This window comes from Plecotus auritus (assembly GCF_963455305.1).
Source record: "Plecotus auritus genome assembly, chromosome: 8".
Classification (NCBI taxonomy): Eukaryota; Metazoa; Chordata; class Mammalia; order Chiroptera; family Vespertilionidae; genus Plecotus; species Plecotus auritus.
Window position 1 is genome coordinate 98407703 of NC_137782.1, and position 24320 is coordinate 98432022.

At 57.0% G+C, this 24320-nt stretch overlaps 1 protein-coding gene and 1 pseudogene across 4 annotated transcripts in view; one reads left to right on the top strand and one right to left on the bottom strand.

The window, feature by feature from the left end:
• Positions 1–8276, bottom strand: part of ZBTB46 (zinc finger and BTB domain containing 46) — a gene marked incomplete at its 3' end in the record, with an annotated part of 38512 nt that extends 30236 nt beyond the window's left edge. For 2 of the 3 annotated variants that reach the window (XM_080685369.1, XM_080685370.1), the window contains exon 1: positions 8089–8276. Of the gene's footprint in view, positions 1–7549; positions 7741–8088 lie in introns of those variants that run through there. The other variant, XM_080685371.1, reaches the window with a different exon arrangement.
• A 14525-nt stretch (positions 8277–22801) lies between these two features.
• Positions 22802–23939, top strand: LOC308256623 (DNA-directed RNA polymerase III subunit RPC7-like; annotated as a pseudogene). Its single transcript has 2 exons — positions 22802–22853; positions 23332–23939. The product of its transcript is annotated as a DNA-directed RNA polymerase III subunit RPC7-like (transcript).
• Positions 23940–24320: the final 381 nt, after the last annotated feature.

Genomic DNA, 24320 nt, shown 5'->3' on the forward strand with positions numbered 1-24320 from the left:
AATCAATGTGTCTCTTTCTCCTCCTCTCCTTCCTCCCCCCCATTCTAAAAATCAATGGGAAAAAAATATCCTCTGCTGAAGATTAACAAAAACCAACAAAGGGAAATCTGGATCCTCAGGAGCCGGCCAAGACCCCCAGCACCCGGCGGCTGCAGACGCTGGGAGAGGCAGGGAGGCCCCTGCCCTGGAGCCTGTGGAGACGGCAGGCCCTGCCCATGCCTGCATTTCTGACTGCTGGCCTCCTGGATGTGACAGGATACATCTCTACCATTTATTTACTTATTTATTTAATCCTCACCCGAGGATATTTTCCCATTGATTTTTAGGGAGAGTGGAAGAGAGAGGGAAAGACAGAGAAACATCGATGTGAGAGAAACTAGGGCCCGGGCAGGGGAGGAGCCTGCAACCAAGGTACGTGCCCTTGACTGGAATCGAACCCAGGATCCTCTGGTCCACAGGCTGATGCTCTATCTACTGAGCCAAACTGGCTAGGGCAAATCTCTACCATTTAAAGGTACCAGGTTTGTGGTATTTGTCACAAGGGCCTTGGAAACTCATAACACAGCAACTTGTCTCACCTACTTCTCCCAACCAAGACAACAGGAAAGGCTCCAAGACATGGACTGAGACCCCGACAGTCCTGCCAGTAGGGCCTGCCCCATCCAGTAGCTTGTGGCGGGGTCAAGCGGAGAACTACTGAGACAGCCCACCCCTTCACTCCCAGAAAGCCACGAGGCAAAGCTACTCACGCCCTGGCCAGCGCCAGCAGCTGTGGAGGGAAAGGCGTGAGCAGGAGACAAGTGTGGGCTCCGGCCCTCCAGGTGCAGCTTGACAGGGAGGGGGGACCCACTGTATGCTAGGCCCCAGGGGCAGTCCACACAGCACAGCTGCACCGAGAGCGGCTTCTGGCCACTTCACAGACAAAGCTTACCTAAGTCACATGCTCATGTCAGTGTGTGTCAAGGAAAATAAAAACAAAACATAAAACTCATGATTGCATGAATATTCTTGATCCTTAAGACAAGGCACAAATAAGTTTAAGTACAAAGTGAGATTGGCCTGGCCAGCATGGCTCAGTGGTTGAGCGTCAGCCCAGGAACCAGGTCATTGATTCAATTCCTGGCCAGAGGACATGCCCAGGTTGTGGGCTCAACCAGTATGGGGCGTGCAGGAGGCAGCCAATCTATGATTCTCTCTCATCATTGATGTTTCTCTCTCTCCCTCTCTCTTCTTATCTAAATTTTTTTTAAAAAACACATATTTTTTTAAAAAATGAGATTTTTGCGAGCAATATTAAGCAAATACAGGTGACGGATAGGTGAGCTGAAAGGTGATGCTGCGCCTGCTGTGCTACCTCCAAGGGACACACAGGCACTGATCTCGAAGGTAAAGGAGAACTGACCACCGGCCCTCCGGTGGAGCGATGCAGGACCCGGAGGGGGCCTGACCCTCCCGACGCCCTGGCTGCACACAGGCACACCTCGGGAATATTCTCGGCTCCACTCCATCCGGAGAGCTCTGCTCATCGCTAAGAAGCACGGGCCTCTGCCACACTGAGCCTCAGGCCTGGCACTCCGCCTCCCTTTGCCCCGGGGTCTCTGGCACCTGGAGTTCCCACCACGCAGAAAAAGACGAAAATATCCAGGACCAGGGGCCAGACCAGAAGACAAAAACATTTAAAACCCGCCTCTCAGCCCTGGCTGGTTGCTCAGTGGTTAGAACATTGGCCCGTGGGTCAGGGGCATGTACCTCGGTTGCAGGTTCCATCCCCAGCCCCTGGTTGGGATGTGTGAGAGGCAGCCAGTCGATGTGTCTCTTTCACATCAACGTTTCTCTCTCTGTCTCTGCCCCTCCCTTCCACTTTCTCTCTAAAGATTAACAGAAAAAATATCCTGGGGTGAGGATTAAAAAAAGATTAAAACCCGCCTCTCAGCCCCTGAAATGTTGACTCCAGTGTCCAACCAAATTCAGGGAGCGACTGTCAACCCAATTTGAATGACAAGGGGCGTGCAGAGAGCCTCGCAGCTCACTCCTACTCTAGCTCATTCTGCTGCCAGTGACACAAGGAAACCGTCAAAACGCCCCGATATCACACGTGCCCCGCCCAGCGGCCTGTAGGGCTGTCACAGATGCACAGTGGACAGCATGTCTGCTGATGATTTCTGGAAAGTTCTCCACACACTCTGAGGCTGAAGAGAAGAAAAGTCTTCACACAGGGCACGCTCCTACACTAGCACAGACAAGGGGCACAGCCACGCCCTCACAGAGAACACACGCGCACTGCTGTTTCTGGAATTGCCCGAGCACAACCAGAAACGAAAGCAAAAGTGACCAAAGTCACCAGCAGGTGCCACTCACGCTGTGACTGGAGGGGTCTCTCCAAGGAGCTTCGCTCGGACAAGAGCCTCGGCTCCGGTCTGACAAGGGTTCTGACTCCCTGAGCTGCCCTTCGGAAATCAAATGCTACACACACACACACACACACACACACACACACCAGCAACAGCTGCTCCAGGTCGGGGAGGGCGCCTGCAGGATGCTGCCCAGATGTCCAGCCCGGGAACCTCCTGGGCGCCCCAGTGCTCACCCCGGGGCACCGTCTCTCGCTCAGGGCCTGGCAAGAACTTATGTCTGTAACTTTCTCTGATCTCAGAAGGTTTGTACAGGAAAACCACCACCTTTACCTGTTACTCAGCAGTGAATTCTCACTCCTAACATCTTAGAGAAGTGATGAGAGTGCTGATGGAGAGGAACCGCGAGATGCCTGCGCCAGGCAGGGCGCACGGAGGGCAGCACCTGTCCCTGATCAACCTGAAGCCCTGCCAGGCCGCCCTGCGTGCGACAGGCCGCGCCTGAGACTCCAGGCCACATGCCCTTAACCTAGAGACACTCCCAACGTCAACTGCTGCTGGGAGGATTCCGAGGTGGCATCGAGCACGCTGCCCAGTCCATGCAGTCAGAGGGGGTGTGGCCAGAGCTGGGACCAGGACACGGAGCTTCTGCCCTGCTGCAGCCGCCGCTCCCCAGACAGTCGAGTGTTTCATGGCTGTATCCTCCTCCCTGTCCCAACTCCTGTGGTGGCCTTGCTCCTCTGGGGACGTGGACACGTGTGGCTGCGGAGTGCTTGGCTCGAGGCTGCCCGCCACCGGGCTGGCAGGAACTCGGGGCTTTCAGTGCAGATGGGAGGGTTCAGGTGCCACGAGGATGCATTAGAGGCCAGAGGCCTGGGGTGGTCCCCAGCTAAGTGCCCGGTTCCCCTGGACAGGCAGCGGCCAGATCGAGTGAGAGTCTAAGCCCCAGAGCTCCTCTAAGGATAAGACGAACATCTGACCATCTCACCACCCCTCCCCCTGCCCCCCGCCCCCAGCCCCCCAGCCAACGTCTTCTGGCTGCAGGGTCCCCTTCCGGTCCTGCTCCCCACCCCCCCATGATGCTGTTTCCAATTGGCCTGGCCCACGCTTCTCATGATCAGCTCTGCCCGTCACCCCAGTGCCCATGGGCAGGTCCCCTCTCTGCAAAACTACCCGGGTGTTAGGCAGGTGTTGCTCACCTCACACGCTGCTCCCGCCACGCGGGCAACCAGAAGATTGCATGTGCATTTCTAGAAAGCCTATCTCTGCATCTGCCCCCCACTCCAGAAATCCAGGGCCAGCCCTGACATTTCTGTATAACCCAGCATAGCCCCTGAGCCTCGTCCCTTGCGGGGGAGGGGGTGTCTCAGGGAAGCCGGCTGGAGGGCAGCGGCGCCCTCAGGGGGTGTGCATTGGCAGACTTGTTCTTCTGCCCAGTGAGGAGCCATGGCTCACCTTCCATGCCCCAGGCATGTCCCTACAATTGAGCACTCACTGTGGACCTGACCCGGTGACTGCCCCTCGTCCACTCCTCACGGAGGCAGCTCTTTGCACTGAGACCCTTACACCCTCCGGTGCAGCCCAAGGCGCAGGTGCCTTCCTTCTGCTCCAGGAAGACGGGCGTGCAGGCCTGGCGCACCACTAGGTGAGGCAGGCCTTCTGCTCGCCTGCAGGCCCCATCTTCCAAGTAGTAGGTGCAATCATGGAAGGAGAGATGAAGCAAAGAGGGAAACCAAAGTGTCTTACAAACACCTGTGTCCCAGGCGAGTGGCCATGCTCACTCTTGGGCCCTTTCTCAAACTTTACCTAAATAAGGACATTTTAAAAAGCAATCATTCCCACACATATGTGGGTCCCTTCAGCTCTGTGGGTAATTGGAGACTACAGAGACGCCACCTGCTGAAAGGGAAAGCAAGCGGGAGAGGGGCCGGCACAGCAGGTCCCGCTGAGGGAGTAGACGCTGAGGGAGTAGACGGGCGGGCGCCCCTGAACCAAGAAAGGCTGCTCCTCCGAGGACCAGGTGTGGTCTGTACGCACTGACAGCTTTGGAAGGCCACTGACCCCACGGCCAGGCAGCCCGGAAAGCTGCCTGGCCTGGTCCTGCTTTCCCACAGCCCTGCTCTCGGCAGCATAAGCCCAGCTGCTCCAAGGCTGGATGTGGGGCTGGCGCTGGGCGGGGTGGGGCGGCCCTTAGAGACTCAGACAACCCCTTGTCTGCCCGGTGAACGCTTGGGCCCTTTCTCATGCGCACCTGGTCACAGCAGTGGGTCTTGTGCCCTGTCTGGCAGCCCCAGCCCCTGCAGGAACGCTACCCCGCCCTGGTCTGAGGCTGAGCCACTGCAGGTCCTGTGTAAGGCCAAAGGACTGTCATGAATAAGAAATCCTGGGAATGTGTCTGATCTGATTCAAAAAGTACATCTGTCAAAATGCAAAACCTCTGTAAATGCTGTTGAAAAATACACCAACATTGTCTCTCAACTTTCTGCTCTAAAATATCTAGGTTAGTAATTTTTTAAATCCCAAAAGTGATGTTTAGAAATATTTAGTGCCCTGGCTGGGTGACTCAGTTGGTTGGAGTGTGGTCCTGTACACTGAAAGGTTTTGAGTTCAATTTCTGGTCAGGGTACATACCTAGGTGTGGGTTCAATCCCTGGTCAGGGTGCGTACAGGAGGCAACCCACTGATGTTTTCTCTCACATCTATGTTTCTCTCTCTCCCCCCTTCCTCTCTCACAAAAAAAAAAAAAAAAAAAATCAATAAAAAATACCCTCGGGTGGGGATTTAAAAGCACACACTTAGTAATGTTTAAACCTATATGAGAGCCAAATAGCAGGACTGACAGACACTGAACAGAAACGGTTACATAAATCATATGCTGGGGTCAAGTTTGAGCGTCAGCCTTTTTATTCTTCTGTGGAATAAACACCAGCACAGGCCTGTACTGTCACCATAACGAGCGAACACAGGCAGCACGCACATGGGTATGCAAGACACAGAGTATTGAAGCTAGAATCGCAGGAAAGGGGGGAACTGTCACTGATGTCACGGCCCCAGACCCTAACCACACCGACCACAGCAAAGCCACAGCGAGAGCCGAGGACATAAGGATCAGGATGAGAACGGACAGCCATGTTTCAGAGACTTAAAGGAGCCGTGGCCTCAGCAGAGATTGTCTTCATGAGCTTCTTGGCAGACAGGCCACCGAAGCGAACGTGTAGCCACAACAAGAAGCTCCCCTGTTCACAGGGGAAGTCTTGGTCATCTCCCATCACTCAGCCGACTTCAGGGGAAAATTCGTTAAGTCAGAGAGAAGAAAAAGCCTGCGTTTTTTCTGAACACATGAGTTGGGCAGGAACATAAGCCCCAGACAGAGTGTGGGGACAAGAGGACAGTGGTTTCTAGAACTCTCCTGGCACCTTGACAGCAGCCAAGAGGGCACCTGCACACAAAGCTCCCTGCAGAGGGAGGCACGAGCACCAGCTCCAGGCTCCAGGAACTTCCTGAACCCCACGCACTAAGTGGGTCTGCTCAGCTCTTGGCGGCTGGTCTCAGACCTCTGGTGGAGAACAAAGCTTGAGAGCCTACAGCTGTCCCAGAAACACAGACCGCAGGGACAGAGTGGCCCAATTTCCCTTAATTTGAAAAACTCCACAAAAGGACAATGTTGGGAAGCTCACCCTGTTAAAATTTAATTCAACTTAACATGTTTGTAAACAATACATCATCCAGTGATAAAGCCTGTCACCTCCTCCAGGGCCTCTTCTGCCTCCACCTTTCCGTGCTCATGTGTGACCGAGGAGCTGGGGGGTAAGGGGCCAGGGGCACCCTGATGCCTCTGCTGGCCACAGCCAGCCAGTCCCGAACACCGAGAAGGGGCTGTAACCGGTCTGCGCACAGCAAATACAAAACTGCCAAACCTGGACACAACTCATCTCATCCAACCACGGCACAAGGCTGACTGCGCCATGTCCACGCGAGGCCCCAGGAAGGCTGTCCTGGCGTGAGGAAGGCTGGGTCTGGGGTTTGTGACCAGCCTAGCATAAGTACATTCCACCACTCCCCAAAGAACTCTCACAGTGACCCCTCCCTTTCTTCTCTTCAGTAAAGGATATGGAAATGACTACTGGCTTTTAAGGGGACACAGTGTTTAAGTTCCTCCTTCAATCTTCAGTAACTTCAATCTGCAGTAACTTCAATCTGCAGTAACTTCTGCTTAAATATACCTGTCATTTGCTAAACCTTTCTGGAATAACGGCATCCCAAAATGTCAGGTGAAAATATCTGAAGCTATCAGAAAATATGCCCAATGGAAGGCTTCCACTTTGGTCAAGTACTATTGTTTACTTCATTATTCACGTAAAGAGGAAACTTCCATACATTTCCTTCTGATGAAAAAACTATTTTCCATTCTCAAAGAGTGGAAACATTGCCTCTCGCAGGCAGCAGGCGGGCCAGCAACAGAGAACCCACAAGTCTGTTATCCAAACGGGAAGTTACCTTTGATAATAAATCCAATATGAAAGATTCTACAACTAATACAATGTAAGTGCGCCTAAGTACTTGGTGCACAGGTGTCTGCGCCCAGCCGGGTGCTAATTAACATTTCTTTAAACAATGCTGGTGACAATCTTGCTGCTGCGATCTGCATCGTTGCGATTGCAGCAGGGAAAGCTGAGGAAATTCGCTGACAATCTCAAACTTTCTTTTGTTTATATTTCCTCAGTCTCAGAAAATACCTGTTCTTTGCCCCATTTGGTTTCTACCCAGGGTTCTAGCTTTGGTCAAGCCGTATTGTGCGAGGTCCTTTAAACCTACACATAATGAATTTGCTAGCGGGGCTGAGGGCACCCCAACTAGCCAGAGCCCTCTGCCTGGCGTCGAAAAGCCCCCATTTGACGTTGGGATTGAGTTGTCAGATACTGACTCCTGCTACCCTGTGAAACTGACATGTCTATTTACAAAGAAACAAAGACACTGCTCGCTGCGGACCCCGATCCCTCGGCTCGCCCCGTCGGCTCCGCGCACCCCTCGCCACTCTGCGCGCCTCATCCCCTCCAGCTCCTCTAGCCACCCGGCCCCCAGACCCCTGAGCCCAGATTCAGCCGGTAATTAAAATGGAGAAGAGGCCGGTGGCCGGCTTCAGGGGGAGACAATGACCCCCAAGGCCGGGCAGGACGCGGGGACCCTACCGCACCCACCTCCCGCAGTTCCGACTCTTGGCAAACTCGGCGCGGGCGGGTCCGGGTGCGGCTCGGGGGCGCGGGCGAGGGGCGCCAGGATGCCCCCGGGACGTCTCCTGAGGCCGGGCGTTGACGCAGCAGAAATTACCAGCTGGAAAATTCCCCTTTTGGAGGTGACGGGGGAGGGACCGCGGCGGCGGCGGCGGCGGGAGGTGCCCAGGGCGAGGGGCATGGGGCAGTCCCGCCACTGCCAACGCCTCGGCGGGCAGCCCCGCGGGGACCCCGCCCCGCCCCCGCCCGCCCCGCCCCACGCCACCTGAGCTCGGGGACCGGGCCGGGGTCGCTACCAGAGCCGCCGGAGCCAAAGCCAGAGCGCGCTGATCGCCGCCGGGAGGGCGCCCCCGCCGGGTGGGGCGCGGCGGGCGCTGGGCGGCCAGTGGCGGTGACGCGCCTCGGCTCCGAGCGGCCCCGGCTCCGAGCGGCCCCGGTCCGGCCCCCGCCCGGCCCAACCGCGACACGCCGGCCGGCCGCGCGGACAATGAGCCAGCGCCGCTTACCTGTGACCCCATGGGGCGCGGGCGAGGGCAGGCGCTGCGGCCGCCGGACCGGAGCCGGTGATCGCCGCCGCCGCCACCGGGCGAGCGCTGCGTCCGGGCGGGTCTGAGATGCGCGCTCGCCTCTGCTGCTCCGTTCGTTTGTCCGTCAGTCCGTCCGTCAGGCCAGCGCGCGCCCCCGCGCCCGCTCCAACCCGGCGGCCCCCGCCGCCCGCGCGCGCGCCCCGCCTGCGGCCCCCGACCCCGCCCCCGGCGCGCGCCCGCCGCTGCTGATTGGCCCGCGCCGCGCCCCGGCCTCGGCCACCGCCCCGGGCCCCGCCTCCGCCAGCCCGGCCGCGCGCCTGGCTGCTCTCTCGACCCCCTGCTCAGCGCGGCGGAGCGGGAGGGGGCGCAGCGGGGGTCGGTCCTCCTACGTCCCCGCTCAGGGCGGCCGGACAGCGGAAGTGCGGGCAGGGGCTCGCTGGGCATTGTGGGTAGCCCCCTCCCCTGGGCAGGCGGGGTGGGGGCGGGGGCGGGGGCGGGGGTGGGGGTAGCGCGGCGGGGGTCTCCAGGCACCCGCGCCTCTTCCAGCAGAGCTGCACAGCCGAGACCCTTGGCTGGGAGACTCGGGTCGGGCGAGGACACCCAGCTCCTGTCCGATGAGCGCACCGGCGTTGCCCGCGGGTCAGTGACTCAGAGGCGCGCCGGTCTCCGGGCCACAGGCTGTCCCCGCTCATCCACGCGCTGCGCGGCGCGCGTCTCGCAAACTTCGCGACTTACCCCGCGCCCCGGCGGCTCTGCGGGCCCCGCTCTGCGCAACGAATGTGCTCCCACGGCCCGTGCCCTTGAGCAATCGGGGGGCCTGGGCACCGCACGTCCGCACCATCGGGGGACCTGAGCGAGCCCCGGGAGAGACGCGCCTCAGGGAGCGGGCCACGTCACTGTGCACGTCGCTGGGGCTTGGGTTTGACCAACTTAGGAGCACCGGCGGCCACACGCAGTGGCCCTTCCCGCCACTTCGTTTGTCTGGTGGGGTGAGGGGCCCGCACCCCTCGCATGCGATCAAGAGCGCCGCTTCCCGGAGGGGCCTGCGCGTCCCTTCTCCCCCACGCTGTCCTCGAGCCCTGGAGCAGGCGCCATGGGAATCGTGGCCACGCATTCCTGGCTGGCCTGTGCGGGGCCAAAGGCCACTTCGCTTCCTCTCCAGGGCGCGGCACTGGGAAGGGAGGTGAGCCTGTGGCTGGCCAGCCGCGCAGGGGAGTCCAGCAAGACCAGCTATCCAATGGGGAGGCGCCCTGCCTCCCTGCGGGCCCTGCGCCGCGGAATTCCTCGGGAGGTGGGAGGTGGCGGGCCATTATGGATGCTTTCTCAGGATGTGAAGGAGGCATTCACTGGGCTGCAGTGGGAGGGCAGGTCAGGGTAGGTGGGGGTGGGGTGGAATTCTCCTGGAGTGAACAAGCGGGAACGTGGGTCTGGCAGCCAGCGATGGAAGGCTGGGACACTCCCTCCCGCTTCCTGTAGGTGCCTGTGAGTGGCTGTGCAGACAACTGCTCGCTCGGGAGCCCCCTCCCACGCCTTTCTCTGGAGGACCCGCTCAGCCACATCCTCCTGGTCTGGAAGAACAGGTCCCAGAATGCTGGGCCTTGGGAGGGGGCCTGGGCTCAACTGCCCTGGCCAGTGCTGCCTCTAGGCCTCCAGGAGGGTCACCTGCTTCCTCCCTTTGAAGGGACAGAGGTCTTTCTGCAAGTGTCCCCCACCTGCCTACCTGGCACAAGTGTGGCCTCAGAGGGTAGGTGGCCAGGGAGCCTGGGGCAGCTTGGGGAACCCTAAACCTAGGAAAGCCTAACCACTGATGTCTCCCTGCCTCTGGCAGAGAGTTTCTCCTAGGAGAGCTACACACACACACACACACACACACACACACACTGGACACTCCAAGAACAGCCTTGCTGGCGTGCACGTCCACGTCCCGCTGCCTTGGTTGGAGCACCCAGTGGTTCAGGCGTTGCTCAGGAGGCCTACCCATGAGAACCAAGCCTTGTCTCTCCAGGCCCATCCCACCTGCAAGCTGGGGCTTATGGTCCTTGCTGAGTTCTGGAGTGAGTCCCCAGGGCCCTGAGCCCCTCTCCTCACTCCCTTATCCTGCATGATGATGAATCAAGGTTCCTCCCTCCCCGCAGCAGCCTTGCCAATGATTGGGGACTGAGACTCCCATCTTTTCTGCTCCAAGAACCAACAGAAGGGCAAGTAGCCTGAAGATGAAGCTGATACACCAAAAAGGCAGGACCAAGAACAGTCCCAGAGAGCCCTGATAAAGCCATGCCTAAAGTCCACCCTATCTCTAGACGTTTGTTGTTCTGTGAGTTAATAACACCCTTTACCATTAAAAAAAGAAGAGCCACCCAGCTGGTGTGGTTAGTGGTTGAGCGTCCACCCATGAACCAGGAGATCACAGTTGGATTCCTGGTCAAGGGCACATGTCTGGGTTTCAGGCTCGATCCCCAGTAGGGGGCGTGCAGGAAGCAGCCCATCAATGTTTTTCTCTCATTGATGTTTCTCTCCCTCCCTCCCTTCTTCTCTCTAAAACCAATATAAAATCTACTAAAAGAAGTGATAGCAGCATCTGGGCACCTGGAGCCAGCTCAGTGCCTCTAGTCTGATGGGGAAGTGCCACAGCCCTGCCCCAGGGATCCCACTCGTTAGTGCCCAGCACTGGCTAAGTTTATACAGTGCCAGGCTAGATTGCAAAGCCTCCTCTCTTGCTGGGGTCCCCTGAACCCTGCTGAAGGCGACATGCACTGCCCCTCGGCCCGTCGGCCTGGCCCACACCCAGAAGGGATCTGCTGCCTGACAGCAACCAGCCCTCACTGTCCATGGATGGGAGCCCCGGTGAAGGCGGAAGCAGCTCTTGCAACAGATGAGGACCAAGAATGTGGGGTTGGCCTCAGTGATGCTCTTTGGCCAGGGCACCCAGGATCCAGGGCCAACAGTGCCAGCGCAAGGGTGTCTGGGAGGGTCCAAGGGATAAGGTACCTGCCACGATGAACTCTGGCTCAGCTTGTGGACAAGACTGATGGACGACCGGGCTCTGTGCTGCTGAAGGCTGCGTGGTGGTCCTTCTGGAAACTCACCCCCAGCCACGGGAGTGAGTGTGTCTGGAGCCTGCCCAAGGGACACCTTGAGGCCTGGGGGTCTGGGTCCTGGAGACAATGAGCATCAGCAGGCCAGGGCTAGGCTCAAGGACCAAGGCACAGAAGCCCTTTGGGTTCACAGGAGCACTTGCTAATGGCAGTCCCAGAGCATGTTACCACCTCCTACACACCCCAGGCCGCGTAAGGACAGGCTCGGTGGGTGAGCCACATGGCCAGCAGGCCTCCCAGAGGGTCCTGGCACAGCCCCCCGCCCTGTGCTCACAGCCCCGTGTACCATGTGCTGGGCCAGCCCCCTGCCTGCCCTCCAACCCCATATGGCTTCAGGGGCAGAGGAACTGGGAGGGAACCCAGCCCCATGCCCCATGTGGGTGTTCTGATGCCACAGAGAGAGCAAGGACCCGCCTCCCATGTCCCACCTGGGAAGCAGAGCCTGGGAGGAGCTTTGGGAAAGATGATGAGAGGGACAGCAAATATTCCTCCAAATGTTCCTTCCCAGGGTCCCCTGGTGAACCCCACCAGGGCCAATGCCACATGCCCCACCTTCCCCCAGGGCACAGCTTCCCCATCACTCCCACTGGGTTGTTGTTTTTTAAAATATATTTTTACTGATTTCAGTGAGGAAGGGTGAGGGAGAGAGATAGAGATAGAAACATCAATGATGAGAGAGAATCACAGATCGGCTGGGTTTTCTAAAACTACCGTCACTGGCCATAGAATCTGCCAGTTTCATCTCCAGCCGTACCCATGGCAACAGCCCTGGGAGTCCTGCCCCTCCCCAGGAACTGCCCAGAACCTGTGCCTGCCCTCTCCAAGCCCCTACTGGAAGCCTCTGGGGAAGGCGCAAGGCTGAGGGCTGGCAGAGAGGAGACAGCAGGCCTGTGGGCCTGGGGCTGCCGGTAGGAACCCTCTCTGCACATCCTCCTGGGTCCTTGGCAGGACAGGAGCAGCCAAGCCAGCAGAGCCCCACCCTGAGGCAGAGCCTGTCTGCTGCCAGCTGGCCCTGCCCTCCTGCTGGGCCTCCCGGAGACCACCCTTCAGAGCTGCTCTGGGCCAGGGGCTACCTGCCAACCCACAGTGGCCCCACCCCACTGTTCTCCTGGCCTGCGCCCCTGCCAAGCCCCAACTGCCACTCCAGCTGCCACCGCCAACTGTCACCCCGTCTCCATTCCAAGTCTCACCCCCAACCGTCCTTCCAACAGGCCACTCCAACTGCCAGCCCCTTCCTTCCTGAGCCTGGCTCCCTCCACCCCCCAGGCCCTGGCACGAGGGCTCTGCATTCCAGACCTTCCCTCCAGGACATGCTGGGCGTCACCCACCGTGTGCCCAGGAGGGTTAGCGTTAGAGGATAAGGACAGAACGCAGGAGAAGGCGCTGGGAGCTGAGGGCCACCAACAGAGGCGCGGGGGAGAGGGCAGGGCCACATGGAGGAGGCTGAGGGCAGTGCCAGCTGCAGGGAGGACCACAGCAGGGTGCAGGACAGTCAGCGCCTAGACTGGGCTGGCCTGGGGGCTACAAGTGGTGCTGGGGCCTGTCCTCTGAGAGTCTGTGAGCAGCTCAGCCTGACCAGCAGCCTTGGCCTGGCAATGCTCAGGAGGGCACTCGTCTCTCCAGCCAGGCCTCTCTCCAGGCCATCAGCCTTCGACAGCCCCAGGTGGCCCCAACTCCTGAGGTCTCAGCCATCTTCTGCCAGCGGGCCCTGCCCTCCTGCTGGGCCTCCCGAGACCACCCTGGCACCCTGTGTGGACTTGGTCCCTTTCTCCCTGACCCCTGGCTACCTCTAGAGCCCTAGTCTTGGCCTTGCTGCCACCCCTGGGCCCTGTGCGGCCTCCCTGATCCCTGCCCTTCCCCACGTGGGCCTCCACCTGCTTCTGCTGGGCGCTGAGCAGGCACCCTACCCAAGCTGGTCCTAACCAGGCAGAGCTGGGAGACACTGCCACCTGTGGCAGGTCTGGGCCTGGGCCTGTAATTCCATCTCAGGCAGGTTCTGGAAACTGAGAGGCGGCAGGGGACCGCCTGGAGCAAGGTAAGGGGACCAGGGCTCAGTCCCTGCTGGAGGCCACAGCTGCTCCCCAGGTGGGGCTCACATTGCAGAAGCTGCTGATGGCGCTGATAGCCTCGCAGGTGAAAGGGACACCGCGCTCCCCAGTGTCTGAGAGCTGCTGGCCTGGACATGGGGTGGGGGTCATATCCGCAGAGCCAGACAGGTGTGATCCTGGGAAGAGGAGGGAGACAGGGCACATTTGCTGGGGAGCTACCTGACAGGCCCTCCTTACCAGCGTTCTGGTCACGTGCCCAGAGGACCTCAGGAAGCTGGTGAGCGCCATGTGGCATCTCGGAGCAGAAGGACAGTGATGGGGAAATCGGTACCATCCCATCTGGTCTAAGGAAAACAGAGGGGGGGTCGGGCGGGGGTCTTAGTGTTGACAGACAATGTGGGAGACGACAATGTGAGGAGACTGACACCGGGAAGAGGCCCATGGAACTCTGTGCTTGGCAATGCTCCAGCTGCAGATCTAAAACTCTCCCCAAAGAAAAGGTTTCTTTTTCAAAAGCAAAACCTTCAAAACCCAACCAATCATCAACCAAGACCTCAAGCCTCCTCCTCAGGCCCCAGTGTCGGGGTGTCAATCAGCCTCTCGCAAAACGTGCTTTGTGCAGGAGTGTCCGCTCTGCATCCCGCATGCTCTTGCCCATGCCTCTGAGCCAGGCCAGCTCTGGATTCTGGGCAGGAGCTGGCCGTGCCCAGGTCTCAGGAACGAGAACAAGAGCTTCTGGACAGACGGTGCAGGCCATGGCTGTGGAGGTGGGGGGACTGAGATCCTGAGGACCATCCAAGGCCCCAGGCCGAGCCACATGGGGCGAGCAGGCCTGCACTGCTGCCAGGCTGGGGCCTCTGGGTTTTCCACTGGCAGAGGAAGACTCTGCAGGGCCACCAAAAACTTCGAAACTGGAGACAGACAGCCCAATAATGGCTTCTGAGGTGCCCTGCAAGGAGCAAACGCAGGAGGTGAGGGGAAGCCCAGCGAGTGTTGGCCTCTCCACAGCAGCAGCGAAATGGCTGGCTGTCCTCAGGACAGGGAGCCAGAGGGCTGTGCAAGGGGCCACCAGGTGCCACTAGCCCAGGTGCGGAGGGAGGCCAGGGCTTTAGGTTCAGAGTGAGGGGGGAGGCCTGGAAAGGCGTGGAGCTGGCCTGGGTCCCTGTGACAAAGGGGAAATCCCTTCCCTGCAATCACTGGGACACGTGGTGGTTGAGGTGGAGAGAGGTCATTGACAGTGGGGTGACCTCCAGGCACTCCTCCCTCCTTCTCACTGGGGCTTTCAGACGGTCACTTGGGCAGGGGCCAGGGCAGAGCCTGCTCGGGACCCCTGGGCCCAGGCAGCTCCCACAGCTAGGCCTGGAGGAAATGCAATCTCAGATTCCTGGCCCAGATCCCAGCTGGCCCAGCCACCCTTCGCAACGATCCCTACCCTCTGACCCCAAGAGCCCTCACAGGATTCTCTCCCCTGGTCGGCTGAAGGTGGGTACCAGGGTCTGTTCTCTGGACCTTGTGGTCCACATTAAGATGGGATGAGGTGGCCCTGGTTGGTGTGCCAAGTGGTAAGAGCATTGGCCTGTGCACCAAAGGGTTTTGGGTTCGATTCCCGGTCAAGGGCACATGTCTGGGTTGCAGGTTTGATCTCCTACCTGGTAGGGGCTCCTGCAGGAGGCAACCAATGGAGGTTTCTCTGTCTCTGTTTCTCTGTCTCTGTCTCTCTGTCTCTCCCTCCCACCCTTCCACTCTCTCTAAAAACCAATGGAAACAACATCTTTGGGTGAACATTAACAACAACAACAAAAAGATGGGGCAAGGTGACCTCTAGTTCTTCCCCGGTGGGGCCAGCCCTCAATGGACACTCCCTTCCCCCTACTGCTCCAGGATGAAGTCAGCCCTCGCCCCTAACTGGGGCGCTCCCTCCCAAGGAAGCCAGCACAGCTCTGCCTCAGGGTCCCCTCCAGGTCAGCACAGCCAGAGGGAGGAGGAAACATCTGAAATGAAATAGAAAACGGCTTCCTCCCCTCATCATGGATATTGGGCATCCCTCACCCCTGCCTACCAGCCTGCTCCATCCCTCCCCACCCATCCTCCCAGCTTCTCCTGAGCTGACCTCATGACCCCCAAATTCCAAGCCTGTGCACCCTGCTGGGATGAGAGAGCACCCGCTGAGCTGGCGCCCACACCTCAGCCTCTGCTCACCACCAGCTTTGTGTGCCCAGCAGGCCAGCGCTCAAGTACAGAGACCCTTGCCCACCCCAAGGCCTCTGCACCTGCTGTATCTGACACCCGGAACACGCTCCCCACGCCCTCACCCAGTGACTCTCTCTGTCTGTCCCTCAGCCCTCACTCCCAGCCCTGGTCCCCCGGGAGAGGACCCACTTAGAGCCCTGCTGCTGGCCGCACCTCTGCGCTGTTTGTCCTTACCCCTTCCCTCTCCTCCATGTCTGTCCCCCTTGGCGTCCTGGTTCTGCAGGCTCCAGGGCCAGCCTGAGAGCCTCACCAGCTGTGTGATTGGGGTCACTCACTCCTCTGAGTGTCAGTTTGCACCTAAAGAACCTAGGGATAGAGCTCAGCAGGCTGAGCAGGTGGCACAACACAGAAGCAGCCCAAGGCGCTCCCTTTGTCAGTATTATTGTCCTAAGGAGGGTAGGAGAGTAGCCAACACCAGAGAGGCAGAGAGGCAGCTGGTGAAGGGTGCAGGGCTGGCGGGACCGAGAGGGGCTCTGGCTTTCTGCTGCATTTTCTGCTGGGGTGTGGGCTGGAGCTGTCCCGGAGGCCATTGGAGCCCCAGAGCTGACAGACCCCTGGGAGAGGTCAGCTAGAGGAGAGGTTATACTGGCGCTGGGGGCAGGCATCTTCCCAGGTTCTGGGGTGTAGGGCAGTGATTGACCGTCGCCATAGGCTCAGGTAGGGCTGGAGGGCGAGTCCAGGGTGAGGAGCTAGAGAGGCCCGGGACCTTGGCCAAGGCCTTGGGAGAAGGGGACGTCCTGCCCAGGGGGTCGGTGGTGGAAGGAGCTGGAAAGAGGAACCTTCCCACCTGGTGTGACCACCTCGCCTCACGTCACCGACCCTGCCATGTTCCAGGGCTGCTCTAAGCCCCTGCCCTGGGTCACGTCAGGGCTGTGCCGTCAGGATGGCAGGGAGTCCCAAGAACCAGGTTCGCCAGCTATAGTTGCTACAGGCGGCTGTGTGGGGCTCTAGTCCCTCCTCCCCTGAGGGTCCTGGTGCCTGGGTGGTTCTGAAAACCAGAGACTGGAGTCTTATCAGATCACAGGTTTTCCTGAGGAAGGAAGGGGGGTGTGGGCCTATGAGTTGGAGTGCCTGCTCTGGGCGTGCCTGGCCTGGTGGAGGGCGCACACGCTGTCCATCCCTCCCTAGGGGACCCCAGTCCAAGACCTAGCCCCACCAAGGACAAACAGACCTCAAAAGCTGGAGAGACCTGGTAGGCAGGAATTCAAATGCCAGGAATCCCTTGGGCGGGGGGGGGGGGGGGGGGGAACACTCCATGAAATCATGGGCAAATTCCAGCATTTCTGGGAGAGTCCATGGTGCCATCAGAGCCTCAGGGGACTGATGGCCAGCAAAAACCACAGGTTCACCCCAGGGTGCCCACTGGCATCGCACTTAGTTTCACCTGAAACCACATGCGCCAGTGTCCAAAGCCTCCCCGTTTGTAATAACCCCAACCGGAAGAGCCCACATGCCCATCACCATAGTGCGTGCAAATGAAGTGTGGCCTGCCACCCGTGGAATGTCACAGCCGCTGCTATGAGACACATGGACTCCCGGTGCCATGCAGATACCACAGTGTGTCCCAGGGGCAGGGGGAGGGGGGGTGGGGGGGCGGGGACAGAGTTGCTTCCAAGACAGACAAGCCCAGAGGAGCTAATAGGATCAAACAGGGATGGCCTCTGGGCTGGCAATATTCCTGGTTTCTTATCTGGGTGCTGGTGACAGACGAGTTCAGTTTAGGGTGCTCACTAAGCACATTCCTAATGGGCGTGCACTCTTCCATATGCACGTGGTACTTCAATCCAGTTACACAAAACCCTCCACTGACCCCTCCCGGAGGGAGGCGAGTGTCCTGGGGTCCTCTGCTTCCCTCTAGCATCTCCAGGACGACCCTCGTGCAGGGAGCAGGCTGATGGGGTCAGCTGGAGCAGGGAGGGCAGCAAACAGCAGCCCCTGGTGAGGCTCTGGGGCCCTTCCTACCTGTGGGGACTGAGGCTGGAGGCTGTCTCAGCCTCTCTCTAAAGCAGGCCCAGAGGAGCCCACTGGGGGATCCGCAGCCAAGCAGATGAGGCCAGGCGGATGCAATGCACTCACCCTGCTGGAGCCTGGCCTGCTGGCCTTGGAGCCAGCAGACATGACTGCCCACCACCCACTGGGCCAGGAGGGCCTCCCGCCCCCTCCCTCCGGCCTCTACCCCTTCCTCTACCCATTCCTCTTCCAGGGGCCCTGGGGTTATTTTTAACTCAGCTGAGCTGCCTGTGCAGAAGGTGGACAAAGGGGGGCCAATAGCTGCCTTCCTGTCCCCCCCTCCTGGGGTCCAGGCTTTCTGGGGGGACTGGTCATTCTTGACACTAGAGGGGAAACAGCACTTCATCCCACATGTAGAGACATACACAGAAGCCACACAGATCTCTAGGGCTCAGACACATGCCTGGTACAGATTCTAACACACTCGTTGGCAGGCACGAGCACCAGTGCTCACCAACATGCCAGACACACAGACTCAGCAGACATGCATTCAGCCCTCCCGACACCTAACCCTGGAGACACACAACACACGGGCAGACACACACCCACAGATGCCAAAGACCACCAGCTGGGGTGGTATGGAGGACCCTCAGGTCACATTCATAGATTGATGTGGGGAAGGGCCCACAGGTGGAGGTACTCAGCCCCCTCTGTCCTGCTCCCCAAGAACCAGTGCAATTTCCCTGAAGCCCATGTGGAGGTCCCTCAGCTCCCTTCCCACCTAAGACCCCCATGATGAGGGGCAGGGCTAGAGCTGAACTGAATCCCACCCCCCTTCCTCACATGCTCACCCACAGGCTCAGGACTGGAAACCCAGGGAGAGATGGGGAGGCAGTTTGTGGAGAGGTGCCTCCAGGCATGCTCAGCCCTTCCTTTCCCTGTGCCCCACTTCCCCTCTCCTCCCCTAGCCTTTGTTTGGTGGAGCAGCTAGCCCCCACCCCACTGCCCTGGAAAAACCCCAGGTGCTGGGCTGGGGCCTCTGTCCCCTGCATCTGGGCCCAGGGGGTGGAGAGAGCTGGGGGGTCGGGGGGAGAGGGAGGGCTCAGGACCCAGTGGTGAGGGCGGCCGGCTGACGTCCAACTCCCCTCCATACCCACACCCACACCCGCACGTCCACCCTGGAGGCCCCAGGGATGGAGGAGGGTGGGGAGCCAGCCTGGAGGACAGGACATCCTCTTGGCAGGACACAGGACGCCAGGCCGGAGGTTCCAGCCCCAGTCAAGGCCACAGGGGGAAAAGGTCAATGGGGCCTGGGGCTTGCCACTTCCAAGATGGACCAGCCCCCAAGCCAGTCCAAGTGACTCTGAGCAGTGACTTGGAGGACAGCAAAGCCAGTACTAATGAGATACCCTGACCCCCCGAGGCCCCTCTTTGGCCAGACAGGGTGTGGAGCACCCACACACTCATGCTGGTGGCACCAGCCCCCGGACATCCTTGGAGAGCATGGGAGAGACATGGTCACACCATGTGGGGAACCTCCACCCCATAGGTTTGCCTTTATCTCCCACTTGGGAGCCCGCTCCTCAGGGAATCCTGGGCTCCCTGCTCTAGAGGATAGGCCTAAGCCTGGCCTTGGCCCTCCTTGCCCAGAACAGGAACCCAGGGACAGTCTAGCAGGGGTAAAGGCCACGGGGACCCCTTGCTCCTGCACCTCTCCTGCGGAGAGCCACAGAGCCTGGCCTTTCCAGGCCTGGCACCACTGGCTGAGACTAGCTTACCATGTGCTCACTGGTCTGGGAGCAAGGGTCCAGGAGGTGCTTGAAGGCTGCAGTCAGAGGACTTCCTGTGGTGACCACTTCCTGAAGTCAGCCAGGCCCTCGGCTGGTGACTGCTAGCTCCAGACCAGAGAGCACCCCGCGTGCTCAGGGAGACTGCAGAGCCCCTCCCTCCTCCCACACCAGTCTCATGGCCAACACAAGTGCCCACTGGTCCTTTGCTGAAGCTTCTGCTGACCTCTTCTCGTGACCTGCGCAGGAAGCGCTGTCTCACCTAAAAGCAGCCTATAAAAATGAGCTACCTCAGAGAGAAACCAAGATGGCAGCATAGGTAAGCACCTAAACTGCTGCCTCGCACAACAATTTCAAAACTACAACTAAAAGACAGAACGGACACCATCCAGAACCACAGGAAAGCTGGCTGAGTGAAAATTCTACAACTAGAAGGAAAGAGAAAAGCTCACAGAGAATTGGAGGTACGGCAAAGGGTCTTTGTGTGCACAGAGAGGAAGGGTGGCTGAGAGCCTGACTGACTTTCTCTGGCGGAAGGGGGAAGGAAGCCCCCGACCGCACTGAACCCCAGTTCTGACTGCACTGAACCCCAGTCCCGGGCGAAACCCCGTGGACCCAGGCTCATACAGGGGGAGTCTGGACTGTCAGGTAGAGAGAAAGGCACCCGGAGACTCGGAGACCCGAGGGAGACCCGGGGGAGCCCCGGCAGACAGGGTTCTGGAGGCGCCCGCACCAGTGTGCACAAAGGCTGCGGAGGTTGCCACAGGCTTTCCCTAGCAGAAGGGAGTCCGAAGCTCCTGACTGCACTGAACCCCAATTCTGACTGCACTGAACCCCAGTTCCAGGCGAGCCCCTGGGGACCCGCGCTCTTACGGGGGGGGAATCTGGACTCTCGGGCAGAGACTCGGGAGCCGGGAAGGCAGAGGTCTGCAGGCGCGCACGTGCGCAAGGGCAAGGCTGACTGGAAGCCAAGACTGTCTGCTCCACCCTGAGACTCCACCCCATCCAAACTGAGCACAGAGGCTAGTGTAATTTGGCAAGTCTAATCCTATAAGGCTGTCTCCAACACCGAACTTCTCCCAGCGTAGACACAGCTGATCCTTACAGCCAACTGGCCCGGAGGTCAATTCTTCCCAGTGATACCAACAACAATAAAGACTTAATTACAACAAGGCTGTACACACAGTCCACAAAGGGGTGCACCAAGAGTGTCCACCTCAGGTTAACTGGGGAAGCAGACCCACTGGGCCATATTGGAAACCTAGCACAAATATCTACCTTACCAACTCAGGGAATCAGTGAAAATGCGGGGTCAAAGAATCAGATCACGAAAGAAATGGAGGAAAACAAACGACTGGATATAGAATTCAAAACCACGGTTATAAGACTTTTTAAGAATATCCTAGAAAAGGCCGATAAATATAACGAGACCCTCGAAGATATGAAAAAGGACCAACTAGAAATTAAACATACACTGACTGAAATAAAAAATATTATACAGAGACCCAGAAACAGAATAGAGGAACACAAGAATCAAGTCAAAGAATTGAAATACAAAGAAGCAAAAAACACTCAACCGAAAAAGCAAAAAGCAAAAAAATAAATCCAAAAAGTTGAAGATAATGTAAGAAGACTCTGGGACAACTTCAAGCGTATCAACATCAGAATTATGGGGGTGCCAGAAGAAGAGAGAGAGCAAGATACTGAAAACCTATTTGAAGAAATAATGACCGAAACCTTCCCCCACCTGGTGAAAGAAATAGACTTACAAGTCCAGGAAGCCCACAGAACCCCAAACAAAAGGAATCCAAAGAGGACCACACCAAGACACATCATAATTAAAATGCCAAGAGCAAAAGACAAAGAGAGAATATTAAAAGCAGCAAGAGAAAAACAGTTAATTACCTACAAGGGAGCACCCATACGACTGTCAGCTGACTTCTCAACAGAAACTATGCAGGCCAGCCCTGGCCAGTTTGGCTCAGTGGATAGAGCGTCGGCCTGTGGACTGAGGGGTCCCAGGTTCGATTCCAGCCAAGGGCACATGCCCAGGTGTGTGCTCAATCCCCAGTAGGGGGTGTGCAGGAGGCAGCCGATCAATGATTCTCTCTCATCATTGATGTTTCTATCTCTCTATCCCTCTCCCTTCCTCTCTGAAATCAATAAAGAAATATATTTAAAAAAAAAAAAAGAAAAAAAAAAAAGAAACTATGCAGGCCAGACGGGAGTGGCAAGAAATTTTCAATGTGATGAATAGCAAGAACCTACAACCAAGATTACTCTACCCAGCAAAGCTATCATTCAGAATTGAAGGGCAGATAAAGAGCTTCACAGATAAGAAAAAGCTAAAGGAGTTCATCATCACCAAACCAGTATTATATGAAATGCTGAAAGGTATTCTTAAAGAAGAGGAAGAAGAAAAAAGTAAAGAGAAAAATTATGAACAACAAATACATATCTATCAACAAGCGAACCTAAAAATCAAGTGAATTAAAAACCTGAGGAACAGAATAATCTGGTGAATATAATAGAATCAGGGGCATAGAAAGGGAGTGGACTGATAATTCTCAGGGGGAAAGGGGTATGGGGGGTTCATGAAGAGAATGGACAAAAATCATACACCTATGGATGAGGACAGTGGGGGGGAGGTAAGGGCAGAAGGTGGGGTGGGAAATGGGTGGAGGGGAGCTATGGGGGGAAAAAGGAGAAATAATTGTAATAATCTGAATAAAGATTTATTTTAAAAAAATAAAAATAAAAATCAAGCTTTGTTGAAGTATAATTTACATACAATGAATTCACCAATTTCCAACATACAAGTTGATGAGTTTTGACAAATGTATAAGTTATGTAATCACCCCTCTTGTGACACAGAACACTCCTATCACCCCAAAAAGCTGTGGAGCCTTGGCGTTCATGCTCTGGGCCCTGACATCCCAGATGTGCTGTCACAGGGTGTGTTTTCCGGGACTTCCATAAAGGAAGTCACACAGCACCTGGTCACCCCAATGCTTTCGCAATTCTTTCTCTGTGAGTAGTTTGCCCCTTTTCTTTTCGTTGTGTAGCTGGCCCCCAATCTGCTGGTCCATTCACTAGGGGACGCACATTTGGGTGTTTCCCACCTGGAGCCATCATGACTCATGCCGCTGGGGCAGGATTAAGGGCAGCTCTGGGTGTGAGTGGTCCACTTCTTTGGGGTAAATCCTAGCAGTGGGGTTGCTGGGTCATCCATTGTGCTTCTTGTTTTCTAAATCTTTTTACATGTTTGTCTTCGGTCTGCCCCACCAGACTGTATGTTCCCCAAGGGTAGGGTCCTCACCTGTGTTGCTTGTTGCTATGACAACAGCGAAACACGATTCCTCATGGAGATATATTCTTTCTTTTTTTCTTTATTTTTTGGAGATATATTCTTGACAGATATCTGTCCACTGGTGAATGAGTGAAGGATGGTGGTGCCTCTGATGGTGGACTTGGGTGATACTGATGGGGAAGTGATGACGGAGCTGGAGGTGGCGAGATGATGAGCAGAATGGAGCTGCTGGGTAGGTGTTGTGTGATGGACATGGGCATCTGTAATGGTGAAGGCTGGGAGGTGCCCTTTTTGGAGATTTCAGGTACCAACGTTACCAGAGAGCCGCCTGAGTAAGAGAGGGCTCCCCTCTTCTTGGCTTTTGTCACACCCACGAGAAAGAATTCAGATGATTGAAAGAAAGCAGTGTTGAAGCAAAGCGAGCGAATTTATTAAGAATACACTCACGCCATGACCAGTTTGGCTCAGTGGGTAGAGTGTTGGCCTGCGGACTGAAGGGTCCCAGGTTCGATTCTGGTCAAGGGCATATACTTTGGTTGCAGGCATATCCCCAGTAGGGGGTGTGCAGGAGGCAGCTGATTGATGTTTCTCTCTCATCAATGTTTCTCCCTTCCTCTCTGTAAAAAAATCAATAAAATATATTTAAAAAAAAAAAAAAAAAAAAAAAAAAGAATACACTCAGTAGATTCCAGGTTGGCTGAGGCCTCGGCTTCCCGTCGGGGAGGGGCGGCAGAGGTTTCTCATTGGATCTCTGAATACCCAAGCCTCTTCCACCTGGCCAGCAGAGCGGGGGCAGGGTTGTGGCCAGTTGACCTTCAACATGGAGGCCGTGGGCATTGTGAAGGGGGATGCTCTGCCCCCACCCACACTGCAGCTTTCTCCACTCCTCTCCCCACCCCCCTGGAGTTCTGCCCAGTGCCTCTGCCCTTGGGAGAAGAAGGGGAATATGTCCTAGCGCTGAAGCAGGAGCTGCAAGGGGCCAAAGTACTTCATATGGCCAGCTGTCCCCAAGAGAATGTGGAGCGTTACTCAGACAAATATGAGGTGTCAGGACCAATTGACAGTGCCATCGACTAGAACCCTGATTGGCGATGTCTACCCCAGGAGCTAAGGATCTGAGTGCGGAAGCTACAGAAGGAGCGGACCACCATTCTACTTCCAAGGAGACCCCCAAGACCACAGAAGATAAAGAGGAAACAATACAGAAACTAGAGACCCTGGAGAAGGAGGAGGAAGAAATAACTTCAGAGGAAGATGAGGAGAAAGAGAAGGAAGAGGATGAGGAGTCCAATGAAGAACACTGAGAGGGAGCTGATGACATGTCATATTTTGACAATGGAGAGGACATGGGGTTGACAGTGATGACAATAGGGATGAGGCTATCCACTGAATAGGGACCCTAAACAGCACCTGGGACCTTCCTATCTTTTTGATTCAGGATACAGAGAGTTGCTGTTCCTATTACTTGGTTTTGTGGACAGCAAATCATTTGCTCAGTGTCCAGATAACCTGTTCGGGCTATGGAAACGGAAATTGAGAATGGCGACAGCTCTTTCTACCCTTCCCCTCCCTCTACCCTGTATCACTTCTGAGATCTTGGCAAAAGGGCAAAGGACCGATGTCTACTTGTATGACAGGGAGAAAGGAGGTCGAAAGAAGAACTGGAACTGTTAGACAGAGACAGCTGTACACATGCCCTTCCCACTTTTTATAGTTTTTTGTGGAGATAATTGGGGGTGGGAGCAGTTAGGTGTAAGGCTAGTTTTATATT